We start from the raw sequence: 13,509 nt of genomic DNA on the forward strand, positions 1-13,509 counted from the left end.
TAATGTTTACTTTTATACAGTGTGACTTGGATGGAGTGTGGTCTCATTTGCACTCATAGCACATTTTCTTAATTTTTTCTTAAATATACCTTCAATTGTATCTGTAAAAATCGGTAGCGACGGCTTGTTGAACACTTTACTCTGTAAGAAGAGATTAACTCAATTTTCCAATATTGAACTTTCGTATTTTATGTATGAAAACTTAAACAGCAGTATCACATGGCTTAATATGTACATCTTTCAGTTGATATAATTCATTTGGCAAGAGCTATGATTAACTGTAGTGTATATCAATGTATCATGCGTTTCGCGTTGTTAAGAATACATTGTTTTGCTGCAAAATCAATACTAGCTTGTTGTTGTATAGAAATGAGATGATACTATAAATACAAAAGAAATATTTCCAAGAACAATTTATTTCACCTGACTCAAATAAAGAGTATTTAAAACAAGTTCTTTTTTGTAGCATATATTATCATGTAACAATTGTTTCAGTGTTTTTTCTTCAAGCTATATGAATCTCCAGCAGCAAGCACAATATTGCAGTGATCACGTGGATTTCAACAACTGTAGGCTTTGCGTTTCTAGTTCATTTATTTCAATCATTTTCTGGTAACTGCAAAAGAAAACGGATTGTACATGAGCACTGCATGACACGGTATTGTCGATATATAGTTTTATGTCTGCAGATGCTTGAAGATAGAAATAATATATAATGACCTATTCCCCTTCCTGGTCTTTGGAATTATTCTATTAAAATAAAAATAAAAACACACACATTAACTATTAGTTCTCTCAAAAATTCAGTCAATTATGATTCTATTTGGCATATTTCAAAGGTACAAATTAACTACTGACCATCACGTGATTGCTTTATTAATGTAAATATAGTATTTATTATCAATTTCATCATATAGGGGTGACCATCGGTGCTTTCATCACATCAATATTTGATCATTCTATGTTTTTTAGTTGTTTTTACGAGTCGATGGTACATTTTCAAAACCCAAATGTAGTTCAATATAGTGGTGACATGATTTGTCATAACATAAAATATTATTTGCTGTACGAAAGATTGACCATCCATAAAGGTCATATGGTTACTTCCAGGTTTTTATGTGTTAAGTATTTTTAGGTTGTTTGGGTGAAACTATACGTAGTACCTCATTGTCTCGTATTCCCAAATCTCCTTAAATCCATGTGTCGCAAGATTCTTACATTATAATTACATTGCATTTTTTCTATGTCTGGGTGCACTTACCGATAATAAAAATATAGCACAGAGCTAAAACAGCGAAAAAGGCTAAAATAAGTTTCAGAAGTAGCAGCAAACCCCTGTACAGCAACCCATTGGAATCCATTATATTTCCTCACTAAAAAAACAAAACTTTTTTATCTTTAATAAGAGTTCTAAGACTGCAAATGACATTATTATGCAAACCTTCAGTTTTGTAGTTTGAGAATATTTCACAACGTGAACTATATACAATCTAATTAAAATCAGTATAGAACTCTTATTTCATACGGATGAAATCCGAGTTCTATATATTTTCATTAGATTGGAACTGTATAGAAATTTTTTAAGAAAGGTTTTAATTTGATTTTAGATTGTCTATCATGTACTAAAGGTTTTATCGAGCTAGGTGCCTCTCTATGATATGATATTTCATTTACTTGATCCCCATTCAGTTTTGATCAGTAATTTCTGTCGTACGTACATAAACAGTATAGATATAAGATAACATTGGTCAAGTGTACCATTCTTTGGCTGTACTACATTGTACTTTAAAGCTGTACTACATTGTACTTTTAAGTGTATTACACTATTATTTACAGCTTGACATATTGTTTAACACCCGTCTTTTTTCAAGACTGGATATTGCCTATCAGATGCATTTCGGTAATATTTGTTGTTGGATTGCTGTCTCATTAACATAAATACCTGCCGAATATTTTTCATAGTATTTTTCCCTTGGAAGACATACTTTAGTATCAACAGTAATAAAAAATTGTCCATGTATATATGACCTCGAATAACCTCCTTTTAACCAGACAATTTCATACAAATATCTATATAATATGGACAAAGTTGCACATGGAAATAATGGACATTACTTTGTTTACAATATGAAAATGAATTAATCCTGCTTTGCTACATCGACTCGTTGGGTCGTAATTTTAACGGGATAGGTCACGGTGTAGTGGCAGATTTAGTCATTTTTAAAGGGGATCCAAACCCAGGAGAAAAAGGGGGTCCAACTATACATGTATGTCCCAATTCAAATGCATTGATCGTTCAAAAAATGGGTTCCAACCCTAAAACCCTCCACTTGGATCCGCCCCTGCAGTGTACAAAGAAATGCATATAATTTTGTCAGAGCCAATCTTTAACTCTTCCTGGTTAGTATCACGTCAGTTTAATTGAAAAAGCTGCAAAAATCTATTTCAATGTATTTGGTTGGCAAGTGAACTCATATAGCAGCTCCTATCTGTACTCGAGAACGCGACCACGAAGAAAATAACAGTGTATTAAATAGTTTGGTAATATTGTGAAAACATATGGAGAATCGATAATCAAAGTAGATTGTGTATATAATTAAATACAGATCTATACCTTTTAAAGCTTGTCCAGTTCCAAAATGGCGAATATCACTATAAATGTTTAAATGTCTTTCTGGAATATAATATCAATAAACGTAACCGTGTCTATATTTAAACTGATATTTATAGATTTAATTCCTTATTTATACAGTTATAATTGTTAGTACTGACATGTTTATATTCCAAGTGAAAGTGAGTGTTACTCATTAACTAAATAGAGGGGAAATATTGATGTTCCATTGCACAATAATGAGTCAATAATTGGTGAGTTTGTTCTATATGTGGTTATTAACGCGAATAACTGTTTGAGTGAAAATTGGCAATTTGCTCTGTCTTTTTCTATATACAGATATAAGAAGATGTGGTGTGAGTGCCAATGAGACAACACTCCATCCAAGTCTGATTGAAGACTACGAACTTACAAAATAAAAGATATTTGACGTCGATTTATTAAGTGGTACAGAACACATTGTCTAAACTTAATTTGACTCGATTAATTTTGACAAAATATTTTGACCCTTTAAAAAAAAAAAAAAATGATCGGATAAATTTCATTCGATACATAGCAGTTTGACAAAAGGCACCCAAATGTGACACAACTCAAAAGAAGGAAAATAAAAACACAGATTTTTGACAGAATAAACGAGAAACAGAATGATATGACAGACAGCACGTTTTTCTATCTAAGATGTAATATTCAAATGGAAATATACTCCTTGTTCTATATGCGACATTGTCACACAACTTGCATACAAGTGGTTGTTTTGGATTTTTTGGCCTCTACTTTGATGGATCAAACGGTTTCAAATTTCAATGAATATCAATTAATGAGTTCGAAATTTAGAGTATATGCCCGTTTGTGCTCACTGTTAGACCGAATTCTTCTGTCACTATAATGCATATATTTACTAATTTACATTTGCTTTTTATTTATATTGCAAAAAAAAAAAATAGCAAAATTAATAAAAAGCAAATGTAAATTAGTAAATATATGCAATATAGGGACAAAAGAATTCGGTCTAGCTCACTATTTCCAATGATGAGACCAGTCTAAAATTGAATTTAACCTGATATTTTGAACTGACTTTTCAAGTACTCCAATGGTTTTTATTACCTTGCTGATGCAAATGATTGGAACCTAACGTCGAGCCATAGAGTGATACGAAATTTTCCCACTCTAAGTGCTTGGGGAAAGAACGTTTTATCATCCTCGATAAAGATTTACTTATGCTGTTCAATAATTGGGACCAGTGTATTTTTTACCTGTTTATTGTTTTATCTGCATAAATATTCTGTAGATTTATTCTCGGTATATTGCAAAAGTTTGTGTCTAACTCTACTTTTATGAATTTGTTAGTGGCCGAGACGGAGTGGACTAAGTAATTCACTTTTGTCACTAGCCTGTCAACACTCTGACAGGTTGTAAGATCGAACTACAATTACAGCAGGCGTGTTCGACTTAATCTTAAAGTCATATGCATGAAACCTCAAATTAAAAAAAAAAAGATGCATATGATGTTTTAAAATGGACAGTTTGCAATATAAAACTTATGTACATATACTTTTTTCTGAAGAAAATTCTATAATTTGTCCACATTTAGAAGAAGTTTGCACCATTTTAATTGCTTGCTTCCAGGAAGCAATTCGCCGGCAATTTTCTGTATATGCACGTGACCTTAGCATGACCCTTCAAGTTCTCGTTAAAATCCGGAGATCTCAATACACGTACTAGATCTGTCATTAGAATAATCTATTATCTGATTGTATATTTTATACACGTGCTCGATATCCATGTTTTTTTTGTTGATTGTTTACTATAAGGTGACAATCGGTAAACTTCGGCTTCAAAACACGTCAATTAATGAGCTGCCATATTTGTTAAATCATAACAGACAGAGAAAAAAAATGACGATTATACGATATCTTTGCGTAAAAAATGATAAAATCGTGCACAGAAGACTAAGTTTATGATATATACATGCATTGGTTCAAGAATTGGATAAACATTTTTTTTCACCAGTCACTCGTTTCATATGACTAATTAACGGATTATGAATTTTCAGTTTTTGTCGAGCCTACGACTTCTGTCTCAGAAAGCTGGGCACAGGGATAGTGATTCGGCGGAGGCGTCGTCGTCAACTAACTAGCTTTATATTTTAGAAAGTGATTGACCTGGATGTTTCATACGTATATTTTAATATTTTTCATTTCAATTCAATTCAATTCATTATTTAATTAGATAGAGCACAATAGAAGCGTGATCCAATTAAGTACAGACAACAATATTCAACAATAACATCTACTATAAATGAAATAAATACATAGTTGCCTTATGGTATGAAGTTTCCGTCTGTCAAATGTTCATTGTCCTTGGCCTCATTTCCATGGTTCAATGACTTCTTGAAAAAAAAGTTAAGGTGTCTTGTAAAGTAATTTTCACTCTTATTACGAGTAATAGGATAACTATATTTAGTATGTGCGTACCTAACAAGGCCCTCGTGCCCGTCAGACAGATTTCATCTGACCTTGACCTCATTTCATGGATGAGTGAACAAGGTCATATTTTAAAATTTCGTGATTAAGTCCATATATTAGATACTATAAACAATATGCGTTCTATATTTGGTACAAAGAATGATTGTAAGTTGTACATGTCCAACTGGCAGGTGTCATCTGACCATGACCTCATTTTTTTATGGTTCAGTGAATAAAGTTAAATTTCTGTATGTTTTTGGTCTTTTTGTTAAATACTATAAGCAATAGGTCAACTATATTTGGTGTATGGAAATATTTGACGATTGGCAGTTTTATTTTTACCTTGACCTTATTTTCATGGTTCATTGCTCAGTGTTTGTGTCTTATTTTTTTAAAACTATAACCCATTGGTCAACTACATTTTTTGTATCATATGATTGTAAGGTGTACACATGTCTGTCTGGCAGGAATCATGACCTTGACCTCATTTTCGTGATTCATTGGTCAATGTTCAGTTTTCATGGTTACGTTTGTTTCTTAGATACTACATGAAATATGTATAATGCAAAGATTGATTGTAGGATATACATATCTGTATGGCATGGTTCATCTGGCCTTGAACTCTGCTTCTTGTGTGGTGTATTGAATGATTGTAAGGTGTATATGTATTTCCGGTTTGGTTTATCTGACCTTGACCTCATTTTCTTTTTTTTTTTATCTTTTATTTGTTTTTCAATAGTCAGGATTTTACACACCCCATTACACTACCACCTGACAATGGTATCAAGGGGTAAATACAGAATATATAAGAAAAAAATATAGCAATATATACAAAAAGAATCTCTGACTAATTAATTTTTAACAATAAAAATATTTTAGGTTACATATAAATTGTATTTGATTTTTCTCTCCTCTCTCTCTCTCTGACTTACTCACATACAACACTAATACTTTCACTCATCTGTTTTGTTACAATATGTATCATGACTTACTTTTTAATACAATTTTTTTAAAGAAATAAATTTGCTCATAATTTATAAATTATTTCTTTTCTCTAAACTAAACATAGATAATATGAAAATAACACTTAGTTAAATATTACATGTAAAGGAGACCAAAATTTTTCACAGACTTGGACTTTATCATTTTTCTTTGCAATATGATTTTCAAGAAATTGGTATTTCTTTATTTTATTCTTTAACTCGATCATATTTGGTTTTGTTTCATTTAATTTACATTTATATATATAATTCTTTGTAATTATGATTAGCAGATTCAATAATAAACTTTCATGTTTGCAACCCAGAAACACATTCTCTTTGTTGAGATCAAAATTTACAAAAAAAAGTTTCACAATATTGAAAAAAGACTGCCACAATTGAAAAGTTATTGGGCATTCAAAAAACAGGTGTTCAATGGTTTCTTCTCCAAGTTTACAAAAAGTGCATAACTTGGTATCTTTTAATTTGATTTTGTACAAAAAGGTATTCGTTGCTATAATTCTATGCAAAAATTTATATTGAAAGGTTCTTAAATAAGCATCTCTACAAGACTTTTTTGTTATCATGAAATACTCTGACCATTCTGTAGTATCAATAACTAACAGCTCTGCCCATTTCAAAAATTTAATTGTTGGTAGTTGAATAACTTCATCTACTAAGTTTTTATATACAAATTTGGCTTTCACATTACACCTGATTTTTTTAAGAAAGTATCACCAGTGTTGGACTTATCTAAATCTTGATTTAGACAGTTATCTTTAAGGCATTTTTTCATAGCGTTAGGGATTTTTGATATCAAACCATAATATTTAATAAAATTGTTGGTTTGTACTTTTTCTTGAAATTGCTCAAATTTATAAAAAATCATATTTTCACGATTAATAAGGTCACTTACTGACTGCACACCCCCCTTTTCCCATTGAATGTAATATGGGAAATCATCCAAAGAAGAAAAGTTCAAAATATCTAAGGATAAAATGTCACTGACAGAAATCTCAGTAATAGGTTTTGCAGCGGAAAAGCATAGTAAAACATCCTTCCAGAAAGAATTTTTACATCTTTTAGCAATCTCAATCAGCTTTTCTTTCTGAAGATTTAAAACCCTTTCACCCCCATACTTCATAAGGTCTGCCAGTAACAACTGCTGCCAGCCACCGCTAGGGTTTGCCAGCAGTCTTTTTATCCAACTAATTTTCAAATAGATATTAAATGAATGAAGATGTACCATATTAAGTCCACCTTGTGAAATATTACCAACAAGTGTGTTTCGCTTAATTCTGTCTGGTTTTCCATTCCATATGAAATCATAAAATAATGAAGTGAGCTCTGTTAACCTGGAGTGTGATAGGTTTGGTAATGCAGTCAATAAATGGACCAACTTTGAAAGAGCAAGTGATTTAATTACTGTAATTTTTCCTAATAATGTGAGTTTTCGATGTTGCCAGCTCTTCAAAATTGCAGAGACCTCTTTAATTTTCTTAGCAAAATTAATTTCTGTGATACAGCTTAAATCTAAAGAAAATTCAATCCCCAAAAGTTTAAAATTTGAATGTGACCAATGAAGTTTTAAGTCTGGACATAAAATAAGATCAGAATATTTTTTACTTCCAACCCATAGTGCTTTTGTCTTTGAAGCATTTATTTTCAAACCTGAAATTTTATAAAAAGATTCAAAACATGAAAGTGTTTCCCTCAACGATATTTCCCTTCCATCTAACATAAGGAATGTGTCATCTGCGTACATGCTTAAACGTGATTCATCATCATTGATAGTAATTCCCCTTATGTCAGGATTACCTTTTAATTTCAAAGATAATAATTCAACCCCAATTATAAATAAATAGGGAGAAAGAGGATCTCCTTGTCTGCAACCTCTTTCTAAATGAAAAAACTTAGACATGTGTCCATTATTTATAACACAACTTGATGCCCCTGAGTATAAAGTTTCAAACCATCTACATAAAGAAGGCCCAAAATTAAAGCTTTTCAAAGTATTTTTTAAAAATAACCATTCCAAGGAATCAAATGCCTTTTCAAAATCAACAAGTAATAAAAGACCTGTCTTATTATTTTCCTCAAGATAGTGCATCAAATCATATAAAAGGCGTGTGTTCTCACCCATAAATCTGTCTTTAATAAAACCTTTTTGTGTGTCACTTATGATAAATGGTAAAACGGGTTTAAGTCTATTAGCTATAACAGCAGAAGCTATTTTCATATCAGTATTCAAAAGACTAATAGGACGCCAGTTACTAATATACTGTCTGTCTTTTCCCTCTTTAGGAATGCAAGTTATTATACTTTGATACTGAAAATCAGAAAATTTACCCCCAGCATATCCAAAGTGAAGAGATCGAAAGACAAAAGGGCCAATATCTTTCCAAAAAAATTTATAAAAATCTACAGAATACCCATCAGAACCAGGACTTTTACCATTTGTCATAAATTTTAAAGATTCAGCACATTCTTTAAAAGTTAAATTTCCTTCACAAAGATCACTTTGTTCTTCTGTAAGCTTAATGTTATGATTAAAAAATGATGTATCATTGCAATCTAATTTTTTGCTCGAGTACAAATTTTTATAAAAATTTTGTTGTTCCATCAGAATTTTTGATTGCTCTGAAATATGCTGACCTTTATCATCAATAAGTTCTGTTATGGTTTTCTTAATAAAATTTTTCTTTTCTAATTTACAAAAATAATTTGTACACTTTTCACCATTCTCATGCCAGTTAGCTCGGGATCTAAGCAGGAAGCCTTCAACTTTCTTTTGTCTACAATTTTCTAGTTCAAGTTTTTTTTCAAATAAAGATTTTTGAACCTCATCATTTGGAGAATGATTCATAATACTTTCAAAATTTAAAATATCATTTTCAAGTTTGAGAGTGACATTTTTTTCCTCTCTGGATTTATTAATGCTGTAATTTATTGACAAGGATCTAATCTTCATTTTTAATATTTCAAAAAATGTTTGATCATTACATGACAACTCAACAGAAAGAAGATTTTCCATATCACCTGACAGATGGTATTCCAAAATAGTATCATTAATACATGATTTAACCATTTTTATATAATCTGCATCTCTAAGTAACTGAGAGTTAAATTTCCAATAACTTTTGCCCCGTTTCTCTAAACAAGCTGAGAAGGTGAAAAGAATTGCCGAATGGTCTGTTCTATAACCAGGAATGATAATGGTATTCTTCAAAAGTGAAAAAAGGTCTTCTGAAATTAAAAAATAATCAAGGCGACTTTGTTTTATTGGTGAGGACTGACGCCAGGTATATTTCCTATCTTCTGGATAGCATGTACGCCAAGGATCAAGTAGTTCAAAAACATCAATGATTTCATCAATTTTTTTTACGGGAGTTAGGGTTTCTATTATGTTTGATATTATATGTATCCATAAATTTATCTAATACAACATTCCAGTCACCACATAGTAAAACACTGGTGTTTTTAAAGATTAAAATATTCTGCATTATTGTGTCAAAGAATGAAGGTTCATCTGTATTATAACCATACAAACATGCAAGACTTAATCTTTGTGAAAAAATTGTTATATCTAAAATAATGTAACGACCATTATCATCAATAATAGAATTATGCACAAAAAAATCCAGACCCTCATTTTCTTGGATCATGTTAAGTTAATGTGATACTTGCAGTATTAAGAGCTTTATATTTATGACCATATCAACATAAAAGTAAGGGTGGCGAGACATTTCAGTGAGCGCACTCTTGTTCTATAGAAAGTCGGGGTTCTCTCTACCTTTACATCCCAGCTCCTTTGTTCTAACAGGGGTGATCTGAGCCGGATCACCCCTGCCAGATCACCCTAGTTTGAGTTTCTTTGTTTTGCATGCTTTCCTTTGTTCTGTAACATTTTGGCGGGAATGTCAAATCCACTATAAAACTTTTAATTAATTTTACGGAAAAGACTATCTATCAAAATTCACTAGATAGGCTGGGATTCGAACTCAAGACCTTTAGCATATCAATTCACGACACATACCACTACACCAGGACGACTTGATACGAAATAATAGTAATTTGACATACTTAAAGGAAGCAAGATATTTTTATTAGTGGGGCGAGTTGTCAAACCTTTATTCAGTGGGGTTTTAACCTTTTACGTTAATTAGTGAGTTTTCAGACTGATTGTTCAATTTGATTTTACACTTTTTCAAAGTGGGGCAAGTCGGTAAACAAGATTGGGACGATATTTTTATAAAGTGGCGATATAGCGTGGGCCGATTGGCAAGTGGGGCGAGTTGACATTGTTTGATATCTACTCATCGTGTTTGGGGGTCAAAAAGGGTATACATCATATAGTAATATATAAAGTATATTGTTATGGTTGTGTGGCGTTCTAAACTAGATTTTATGAATTGTAAATGGTTTTTCGTCTAATCTAAAACAGCTGGGATGTAAAAAAGTTATCCCAGTCGGACTTGGTGTGTCAGTGTTAGATCACCCTCTGGCCTCCGGCCATCGGGGTGATCTTACACTGACACACCAAGTCCGACTGGGATAACTATTAAGGATATTCCTGCTTCCTAAACCAATAATAAATGCTCATCAGGGCGCAACATAGAATGGACCATTCGATTAGATATTTGACACAGCATATGCATACTAAAGAACACCAAGAATTAAAACTTCCAGGAAGTTCTTAAAAAAAACATGTATACAAAGTCTACTTGAACAAGAATGTGTCCATAGTACACGGATGCCCCTATCGCACTATCATTTTCTATGTTCAGTGGACCGTGTAATTGGGGTCAGAACTATAATTTGGCATTAAAATTAGAAAGGTTATATCATTAGGAACATGTATACCAAGTTTCAAGTAGATTGAACTTCAACTTTATCAAAAACTACCTCGACAAAAAACTTTAACCTGAAGTGGGACAGACGGACGGACGAACGAACAGCATACGGACGCACAGACCAGAAAACATGATGCCTATAAATGGGCCATAAAGATCTATAAAGCTTACCTTGTTATTTAAAAAAAATCTAATAGCGATCAGTAAATTTCAAACAGTAGACCGTACCACTGTGATTTCACATATCAAACGTTTCTGAAAGAGATGGAATGTGATCTAACATAAAAATTTCAAAATCCGATATTTACCTATTATGATCCAATATTCAAAATCTGAAGAGGAAATATTGGTTCGATTTGTCTCAATGGCAATCTTAGCACATTTTGTTTGTCATATTAAATTTAGGATATCAAAGAATGCAAAGAGTACAATATTTAATGAAAATCAAAGTTAAATTGTGGACCCATTCAACCTCAATTTAGACTAATTCGACAACAGAGCCAAAATTCTAAAAAGCTAGTACTAGTACACAGATTCAGGATCATTCAGAATACCAAAGAACCCCATTTATTCAATTTCTGTTGAAATCAATCCAAGTTGAATTTTGGACCCCGATTGGACGAAATCCACAGTTAATTTCAGCATATTAAAGAACCCTCAAGTTCAAAAATTTGAGTTGAAATTGGTCGAGAAAAAGACAATTTATACGAAGTATAATTTTGGCCCCTTTTCCTCAGGCAAACAACCATTTGATTTTCTGGGGGGGGCTATGGTTTGTTTCCAGTTTTTGGAGAAAAAAATAATTATTTTTGATTCTGAGAAAAAAAAATTGTTTGTTTCACCCTCAGCTGACATTATATGTAATGCTAAAATTGAAAGAAAAAAATTGTTTTCGACTTGTTGCGAAAAACGGTTCTAGGGCCATCATTACTCCCAAAAACAATCTAAACCGTCCTTTTTGGTATGAAACCTTGAAGAACAATTTCAAAGAAATCTATAACTTTTAGGGAGCTACCATTTGATTTTTATGGGGGGGCTAGGATGAAATTTGAAAAAAATAGGCAGGACAGGAGTTTTGAGTAAAAAAAAAGGCAGGATGAGACACTTTGCAAAAAAAAAGGCAGGATGACAATTTAGGTAAAAAAAATCAGGATAAACTAATAAAAAAAAAGGCAGGACCAAATAGAGTGAAAAATAAAAAGGCAGGACAGAGATTACAACTAAAAAAAAATGCAGAACAAAATATTTCATCCTAGCCCCCCCATAAAAATGAAATGGTAGCTCCCTTACTGAAGTTTTTGTCTGGAAACATAAAATCCTACATTTTGTCTTTTTTTTTGCTGCTTATATCCGATCGGTTTGGGCCACAACCCCAAAATCAAATCCCAACTTCCTTTTGATGTGGTATAAAGCATACACCAAATATTGTCCTGAAATGGCTGTATTAGTCCTTATTTCCTCAACAGTTAGGCAAATAACCCAAAAAGTCAATACCAACCTTCCTGTTGTGGTTCATAGAGATCAATACACTTTCACTTATACTCAAGTTGTTGTCCAGAATCCAACTATCTTCGTAACACAACAACGATGTCATACTATTATATGATAAATAATTTGCAGTCGTATGAAAACAGACCACCACGACCAAGACAGTTCTGAATTTGGTGCTGAACACCATCTATTGACCATCATCTACTTGAGTTGACATTACTATATATAATTTCAAAATCTGTCATCCTAGTATTTCATTTCGTCTGTATATTTTTAAAATGTACCCTTTTTATTCCATCAGTCCAGATGAAATGGAGATAATGAAGAAATTCTCCCAAGTTTTTCTCAGTTAAAAATTATTGGAATTGTTCAAAATGTTTGTTTCAGCTATGCAACGCTTTCGTAAATTGTGTCCTTGCGAACAATTAAGGAACCAGGGTCCATGTATTTGGCTCGGTATGTGTGCTTCTAGCTTTATTCATTTTGGATGTTCCCGATGCAGGTGGGTGCCGAGGTAATTCTGATGCAACACTGTTTAATAAGTTTTATTTTTTTCCATTTGTATACCGTTGTTGTATTTATGTTTTACTATAAGGTATTTAATATGTATTATAAACAACAAAACTTTTTTGTTGGCGTCTATTTTGGATTGCTCACCCAATTTGACAATATATAATGGAAATATTTCTCATCCGTTCAGTCTAATCAAGCATTTAATTTTGTCTTGTTTTATTACTAGATTTGTTCACTTTTTCCGTATATTTTTCTTTTCAAGCTGACAGGAGTTGCTTTGCCATCTTTTTTTTAAATTTGTATTGTATAGATTGTACAAGCAAAAACTTCTTTGAAGTTCACATTCAAACTGTGGTTAATTCATGTCTCTATAGGTATTAAGATTATTCAATGGACACAGGTCTCGTGTGGATATCGGAGTCTTCCCCTTTTTTTTTTTTTTAAAGTAAATAGTTGTCTATGTATGTAATATGCACAACTAAAAACATTTGTAGACCTCTTTGCAGACCATTACAAGTCAACTGCTCTTACAGTGAATACTGATTTTAAAGTCATATTTAGATCGGGTATTGCATTACAATACGATCTTGAGCTGC

At 32.1% G+C, this 13,509-nt stretch overlaps 1 long non-coding RNA gene across 1 annotated transcript; it reads right to left on the reverse strand.

Annotated features, from left to right (window-relative positions):
- Nucleotides 1–400: 400 nt before the first annotated feature.
- LOC143066684 (uncharacterized) lies at nt 401–2,757 on the reverse strand. The gene is made up of 3 exons (XR_012975739.1): nt 2,615–2,757; nt 1,262–1,373; nt 401–616 (listed from the first exon to the last, which is right to left on the reverse strand). It is a non-coding gene; the product is annotated as an uncharacterized LOC143066684 (long non-coding RNA).
- Nucleotides 2,758–13,509: the final 10,752 nt, after the last annotated feature.

Source organism: Mytilus galloprovincialis, chromosome 3, assembly GCF_965363235.1.
Source record: "Mytilus galloprovincialis chromosome 3, xbMytGall1.hap1.1, whole genome shotgun sequence".
NCBI lineage: Eukaryota > Metazoa > Mollusca > Bivalvia > Mytilida > Mytilidae > Mytilus > Mytilus galloprovincialis.